This window comes from Gadus macrocephalus, chromosome 15, assembly GCF_031168955.1.
Source record: "Gadus macrocephalus chromosome 15, ASM3116895v1".
In the NCBI taxonomy this organism is placed as follows: Eukaryota; Metazoa; Chordata; class Actinopteri; order Gadiformes; family Gadidae; genus Gadus; species Gadus macrocephalus.
The window spans coordinates 15,356,538-15,364,880 of NC_082396.1; positions in this window are offsets into that span (position 1 = coordinate 15,356,538).

Sequence of the window (8,343 nt, forward strand, 5' to 3'; positions counted from 1 at the left end):
ACACAGATATGTATACAGATGTTTGGAATTATCTCCAAAAAAATGAGGAGAATCTGGATTGTTTTTTGAAGCCAATGGAAAAACCTGGAGGTCAGCAAAAGGGTAAATGTGTGACTATTCAAACAAACATTTGACTATTCATATGCGCTCATGGTTGCACAGTTGCTGTCTCACGATAGGTCGCTTACAGGCTGACTTAGAGTGCAGTCATATGAGGCCGTTTCTCTGGGAAATCTTTCACATGTCAGAATCCACAAAAGACTTAATCTTGACAAAAAGTCAAAAGAACCACCACACACATACACACACACACCGAACCACTTACACACACACAAAAACACTTACACAGACACACACACAAAATCACTTACACAATTACACGGACACACACACAGACACACACACACACATACAGAGGATAGTAAGCACAAAATATTGCTTTCTGAATGTTGATCTTCGCCCAGGCCTGGAGCAGGAGTCAAAACATTTCTCCACTGACAACAACAACAACAACAACAACAACAAAAAACCACCACCACGGCTGCATAGCTGTGAAGCATGATTTTCCTATGCATTCGCCGGAGTGCTCCCCACAGAGCCTGTGATACTGCATCTGACCCAGCGCTGCCGTCGATGGCCCCGCTGGATCAGCCACAGCGGTCCGGCGGTGGACGACCCAGAGCCTGCGCTACATCAGGCGATTAGCAACACGAGCAGCTAAGGCGTCCACTCTGCGGAGGATTCATTTGTGCTACGGCCTCACCCAACGATGTTGACGTTTCCACAGCTTTTTTTTTTTTGATAAGGGCTGAAGCTTGGGGTTGGAAGGGCGGACAAATATGTGATCTGCAACGTTTATAATGCTAAATCCCAGCGGCTGCAGGACGGAGAGTGTCCTGTGTGGTTTGACACTGTAGAGGCCAACATTAAGCTACTTCCCTGATGTGTATAGGGAGCTGAGTGGGTTGACATGTGCACACACACACACACACACCTATCCACCCACACACATAGACACAAACATATGTTAATACATATGCAAATTCGAACATGCACACACAGTAAGCATGCTCATTTTCAATCTCGCTCATTAGTGCGACGGCAGGAGCAACATATTGATCTGCTTTGATATGAATCATGCATTAGGCTGGAAATATCACTGTCAATATTAAAAAGAAGATAGTGCCAAGGAATATGATGATATATTAATAATACTAATGAGAGAATCATGATATTATAAGATAATGATTTAGTATAATAACTTTGCTTGCATGGATATAACAGTTGGTTTATTAAAGAGGGCTTAAATGCAGTGAGCGGTCTTCAACACAGGAATCAAGGCTAGGTGACTGTAGCATAGTGGTTAACATATGCACTGGTCACCAGAGTACACTGCACACTTCACAGAACACGCATCCCAGAAAGCTAATCTCAGCTATAATCATATAATTATCCTTTGATCTCTGGAGATCCAAGAGAATAGAAAATGTCATGAAACAGATTAAGAAGATGCACGCAACACACCATCTAACTAGCGACTCTTGAATAGCAGTCCGACAGCAGGTCAATAGAAAGGAACACACACAGCCAGAAATCCCCCCCCACACACACACACACACATATATATTCCATAAAGCCCTTGCTGCCTCCCCTGGGAGACACAGAATAAAGCAGGGAACGCCGTGACTATAAACACGTAACTGTTCTACCCTTGTTTATCTATATGGGCAGAGACCGAAGAAAAACTACAGATAGAAATACCTCTTTTTATCCTTGCAACATGACAGTGTTCATTCAGAACTGTTTCCTGGATCGATACTCCTAACCTCAACATCACTATGGGGAAATGCACAGGTTTATATAATGTTGAGTCTGATGTCAGGAGTTTTAATTAACTTGAAGGTGATGAGGAACAGAGCTGAATTAGTTTGCATTTATGGTCATTTCCTTGTAAGAGACGCTAAGGATGCAGATGTGTGCAGCAGATTGGTGTAACAATTATTTGTTATCTTGCTTAATCATCCTGTACACAGGATGCCCAAGAGGTTGAAACAGATACTACTGATCGTACTGATAAAAAGGGGAGGAGGGCGGGCGTTATGGATGTCAGACATCAACAACAAACAACAACAACTTGTGGCAAGGACAAACTGGAAGTCTGATCCCACCCTGAATCACCCAGTCAGGTTATCCACCCTGAAGTCCCCCAGTCGGTCTGATCCCACCCTGAAGTCCCCCAGTCGGTCTGATCCCACCCTGAAGTCCCCCAGTCTGTCTGATCCACCCTGAAGTCCCCCAGTCTGTCTGATCCACCCTGAAGTCCCCCAGTCTGTCTGATCCACCCTGAAGTCCCCCAGTCTGTCTGATCCCACCCTGAAGTCCCCCAGTCTGTCTGATCCCACCCTGAAGTCCCCCAGTCTGTCTGATCCACCCTGAAGTCCCCCAGTCTGTCTGATCCACCCTGAAGTCCCCCAGTCTGTCTGATCCACCCTGAAGTCCCCCAGTCTGTCTGATCCCACCCTGAAGTCCCCCAGTCTGTCTGATCCACCCTGAAGTCCCCCAGTCTGTCTGATCCACCCTGAAGTCCCCCAGTCTGTCTGATCCACCCTGAAGTCCCCCAGTCTGTCTGATCCACCCTGAAGTCCCCCAGTCTGTCTGATCCCACCCTGAAGTCCCCCAGTCTGTCTGATCCACCCTGAAGTCCCCCAGTCTGTCTGATCCACCCTGAAGTCCCCCAGTCGGTCTGATCCACCCTGAAGTCCCCCAGTCGGTCTGATCCACCCTGAAGTCCCCCAGACTCTAAACTGCGCCCCGCGGTGAGGTGAAAGAGGGCCGTGTGCCCCCCTCTGTGAGGGGTGTTAGGAAATCTCCGGTACTTTCCTGGGCCTCGTTTCCCGAAAGCGTCGTTAGCCTAAGTGGATCGTGAAGTGCGTCGTAAGGGCATCGTAGATTTTTCACCGCGTTTCCCGAAAGCATAGTTGGTAACGAACGTCGTGAAAACGCTCGTAACTAACGAGTACTCCAGGGGTACTCGTAGGTACTCGTAGGACGCTAAGAGCATCGTTAGCCTACTATAGCCTCAGTGGCGTGACCATCGGACATTCCGTGTATTGGATGCGTTTTATTAAAACGCATTGCGCCTTTATGTTCTTAGTTTGGTGATTAATAAAGATTATTAATTTATTTATTAATAAAGATGTTAAAATGGCCAAAATAAAACGGGACAGTCCAGAAAATGTTTGCGCAGGCAGGGCACTCAAAATGTGTGAGAGAAAGTGGGGGGATTTGTGCAGACTATGACATAGGCTACTCATAAAACATAGACTAAAATAACCCAAAAAATTAAAAATTTAACAAAATAATGAATGAAAGAAATGAAAGAAAAAAAAATAATGAAAGAAATGAAAAAAATAATAATAATAATAATGAATGAAAAGAAAGAAAAAAGAAACAAAATAATGAATGAAAGAAGGAGGAGGCTATTTTTGGTGGGGATTGGTCACGTTGACGGGTCACGTTAACTTCCACCTGCCGATCGTGCGCTTGACAATGCACCGGGCCAGACGGTGGGCTTCGTTGTACTGTTCCTCGTGGACGTCTCCCGGGTTAGCCACTGGGGTGAACAGGTGAGGCCTAAGCGGATAGCCACTGTCTCCGAGGAGCCGCCACTCTCCCCTGGAGGCTGCAGCCAGCCGTCCGATGGAGGACTCGTGGAACACAAAGGAGTCGTGAGTGCTTCCAGGCCATCTCGCTACGACATCCAGGAGGATGCCCTGATGGTCGCACACCACCTGGCAGTTGACAGCGGCATATCCCTTCCGACAGATGTAGACGTGGCCATCAACGTGGGGCGTGAGAATTGGAATCAAAGTTCCAACCACGACTCCGGCCACTCGTGGGATGCGGAACGACCGAAAAAAGTTCTCTTGGGTCGCACCCATCTCGTCTCTGCTGTGGAAACGGACGTGTCGCGGTACGAGACGAAGGAGGCTGTATGTCACTGCCTGGACCGATCTGCACACTGACGCCTTGCACAGGCCCTGGCCATCTCCTACCACCTGCAGGAAGCTCCCTGTGGCGTAGAATCGGAGGGCGGCCAAGAGCTGCACTTGTTGGTGTGGGCACCTTTGAAGCGGTCAAATAATAAGCCTTTATTGGCCTCCACCTCCTCCAGCAGAATGTTAAGCTCTTCTGCCTTAAACAAAGACCTCCTCTTTCTCCCTTTGTCCGCCATTTTCTAGAGGCCTTACCCTTTTTCCGGAGGGTCTTTTATAGCCAATCAAATTATCAATCAAGGAAACTTTATGCAGAATCAGATTAAGTCGGCTCTCTTTGCTGCGCAAAGCATGTTTCAGAAATCAGCCCATTAAGATAAATGTAGTTGTCACACAAGCTATATTAAATTTTCTGTCATATGGAATTATTTCAGGGGGGAAAATGCCGTGAAACGCACAGTGCATTCAGGACTAATCAATTGTGTTTTAATGTCTTTAGCATTCATATAATTGGAGTCTATTTTTTTCGTAGGCTACTCTGCTGTTGTCCTTGATGGGGAGATATTTTAGCCCTTTTTAACATAATTTTCCTGCGACATTCCTGCGTCTCCCCCTCCTACGGAGCCCATTTCAGCACCGTGTCAGTAGACAGTTACAATCCTACGACGTCGTTAGCGCAGTGCACGCGCGTTCATGTCAAGAGGAGTTTCGAGAAACGCGACAAAGAAATTCCCGATGGATCACAAGATCCATCGTGAGAATGATCGTACGACCAAAGATCCGTCGTTATCAGGAAACGAGGCCCTGGTCTGTCTGGCTCTCTCACCTGAACCCCGGACCCCTGGCAACCCATCAAGTCCTGTGTCACCTTCACCAAACTCCCCTCCCTCACGCTGGGTGGGGGTTGGGTTGTTTGTGTCCTATGAACTCAACTATGAACTCAAAAGGGTATTATCAATAATAGTTATTAGTGATATCATTATTTCATTAGTTGATACATGATTAAATTATATACATAAGTAGTAGATAATAACAATATAACAATATAACAATAATAATTTCCAGAATTCTTTCAGGGTTTCTTTGAGTCTCTCTCTCTCTCTCTCTCTCTCTCTCTCTCTCTCTCTCTCTCTCTCTCTCTCTCTCTCTCTCTCTCTCTCTCTCTCTCTCTCCCTCTCTCTCTCTCTCTCTCTCTCTCTCTCTCTCTCTCTCTCTCTCTCTCTCTCACTCTCTCTCTCTCTCTCTCTCTCTCGCTCTCTCTCTCTCTCTCTCTCTCTCTCTCTCTCTCTCTCTCTCTCTCTCTCTCTCTCTCTCTCTCTCTCTCTCTCTCTCTCTCTCTCTCTCTCCTCGTTCAACAGGTGCCTCCATCTCAAAGCTGTTGCCATATCAACCAGTGCATAGCTTCAAGGCAGATAATTAGATAGTCCAAGCACAGACTCAAATACCACACCCAAAGCATGTAAGAGAAGGAAAATCTATGAAAGAGGTTACAGGATACGGTTTAGATTAGCATGATCCCCCTATAGCTTTAGGGACCACTACAGAAACATGGAGTTTATTAGTCATCACACAGTTGTGCATTAGCCGTTCAACATGCAGAATCCTGTGTAATGAAACACTACGCACAGACACACACACACACACACACACACACACACACACACACACACACACACACACACACACACACACACACACACACACACACACACACACACACACACACACACACACACACACACACACACACACACACACACACATGCACACACACACACACACTTATGTACACCTATTGAAATCAGCCCATTTAGGCTTCTGAAACAGCGCTGCATGATATGACTGTTTGACAGTTTTCATTTCTGGGGCTGCAAATGAGGCTTTCGTGAATGTGAGGGAGCGGGCTTAGGTGGGTGCCTGCGTGTGTTGGTGTAAGAGAGGACAAAGAGAAAGAAAGAGAGAGAGAGAAAAGAGAGAGAGAGAGAGAGAGAGAGAGAGAGAGAGAGAGAGAGAGAGAGAGAGAGAGAGAGAGAGAGAGAGAGAGAGAGAGAGAGAGAGAGCGAGCGAGAGAGAAAGGGAGATAGAGAGCGTGAGAGAGAGACAGGACTCATCAGCAAGCTAATTTCTCTGCCCTGCCTCCCTGGTTATCGTGCTGCCAGGATGTGGCTAATAGGAGGTTTTCATTGCAGTGAACAATGGCATAGTCTTAGCAGACCCTCTCCCGCAGGGAGCGCAGAGGCAAAAGAAACCGAGAGAGTGATGGTGTGAATGTAACAACCCTCTCCTACACCATCTCCTTCCTTCCTTCCTTCCTTCCTTCCTTCCTTCCTTCCTTCTTCCTTCCTTCCTTCCTTCCTTCCTTCCTTCCTTCCTTCCTTCCTTCCTTCCTTCCCTTCCTCCCTCCCTCTCTCTTCCTTGTCTTATGGCAACTGCACGTTCTTCCTTTACACTGCTTCTGAGCCATGGCGTGTAATTGTTCTCCGTGAGAGGGCTGAACACGCTCAGAGTGCCGGGGTTCAGGGTTCACTATCAGATGCCTGTTGTGACGCATGCCACAGATACCTCTGTATACAGGCAGTAAGAAGTCATTGTTTGATACACAATCTTATTTAAACCCACATTTGAAAAATAACAATAAATGTAATACTTAATACTAATCACACTAATCACTAATAACCTGTGCCAAGAGAGCTCAGAGAGCGGGCTCATGTTGTCCCCATCAGGTTCAACACCAAATCTAGCTTTGAAAAACAAAATACTGAAATTGACGCAATGCTAACCCCTTTATTAAGTTTCGTGCTTCAACCCATTCCCGTATTAATGCACATCCCCAAACTCAATGTCGGACACAGCCCAGGAGACAAAATTTCCAATTAACCAAAAAACATGTGAGACATTCATCATGAGTTACTTCTGAAGAATACTTTTGGTTTACTTTCTTTCCTTCCATCCGCTTGAATTTTCTTTTAAAGAGAAAAACATGGCAGGATTACAAATGGCAGCGAAAGGGCAGAGTGGCCCAGCCTGGTGTGGGATGTGTGTGTAGAGCCTAATGATACGAGTGTGTCAGCGACATGATAATGTGGAATGATGACACTGTTTGAATGAAATAATTAGTCTTGGCATGACTTAAAAAGGACAAAGAAATTGAAAAGTTCACAGGATTCATACATTTTATACATGGAGGCCGATTTATGTTTGCCTTCATCTAGCGGGCTAGCCAATGACATGCCTTTGCATATTGAATGCAGGTTATGTAAAGGGAGAAGTCGATCACCATGGCCACTCTGGTTATTGTGAAAGGGCATTGTTGCAGGATTTACACCATCTTTAGGTACAGGCGTTAAGATTTGCTCTTCAATGTATTAGTGCCAATTTATATATTTTATTTTGCGGTTTAATCCTTCGAGGGTACTACTGAAAAGCGATATTAAGAATCCAATAATGGTGGATCAAATTTCGTTTTCAAAGGAGCTACCTTGCAGATTAATATATCACAAAAGAAAGGGTTCCAGAACATGTTTTTCTGTTCAGGTCAGGGCAAACAGCAATCCCTGAGGGTGATTTGGAGACGAGAATCCTTGTGGTAAGGCTGCGGCTTGGACTCAAGTCTGTCACGGAGCAAAAGCTTTTTCAGAAAGCTTTGAATCCAAAGCTTTTGATTCTCATTTAAAGCCTAGGAACGCAGCATTCAACAGCGTTTTTTTTATGGTACCAATCCTCTGCACGTGTCAAAATAATAGAACCAATATGAATATGGCATGACCAGGTAACAGGTTGTGGGCAGATTCCTCACACTGTGTGAACAGGATGGGAGTCTGATGGTACAAACAATGTTGCCCTAGTTAGACACCGACGCGAGGTCTGTTTGTGTTACTCTATCACCCAAAACCTCTCCTCTCGAAACATAAGGCGTGCATCGTACGGCACGCAGCCCCATGTTAGCGTTGTTATTAGTCTGTGTGTGTGGGGGTGTGTGGGGGTTTAGTTGTGTGTGTTGGTTTACATATGCAGATTTGTTAGTGTATATTTGTGTTTCAAAGGGGTTGAGGTGTGTTCAAGGGGAGGGGAGTGTGAGTGTGTGTGTGTGTGTGTGTGTGTGTGTGTGTGTGTGTGTGTGTGTGTGTGTGTGTGTCTGTGTGTGTGTGTGTGCGTTTGTGCACCTGCGTGTGTGTGTGTCTGTGGGTGTGCTTGTGCGTGTGTACATGCATGCCAGTGGCTGTGTGTGTGTGTGTGTGTGTGTGTGTGTGTGTGTTTGTGTGTGTGTTTGTGTAGGTATGCATCCATGCATGCATCCCTTATTCCCATGAGCTGCAAAGGAGTCTTTCCACTTGCTCCAATAATAATG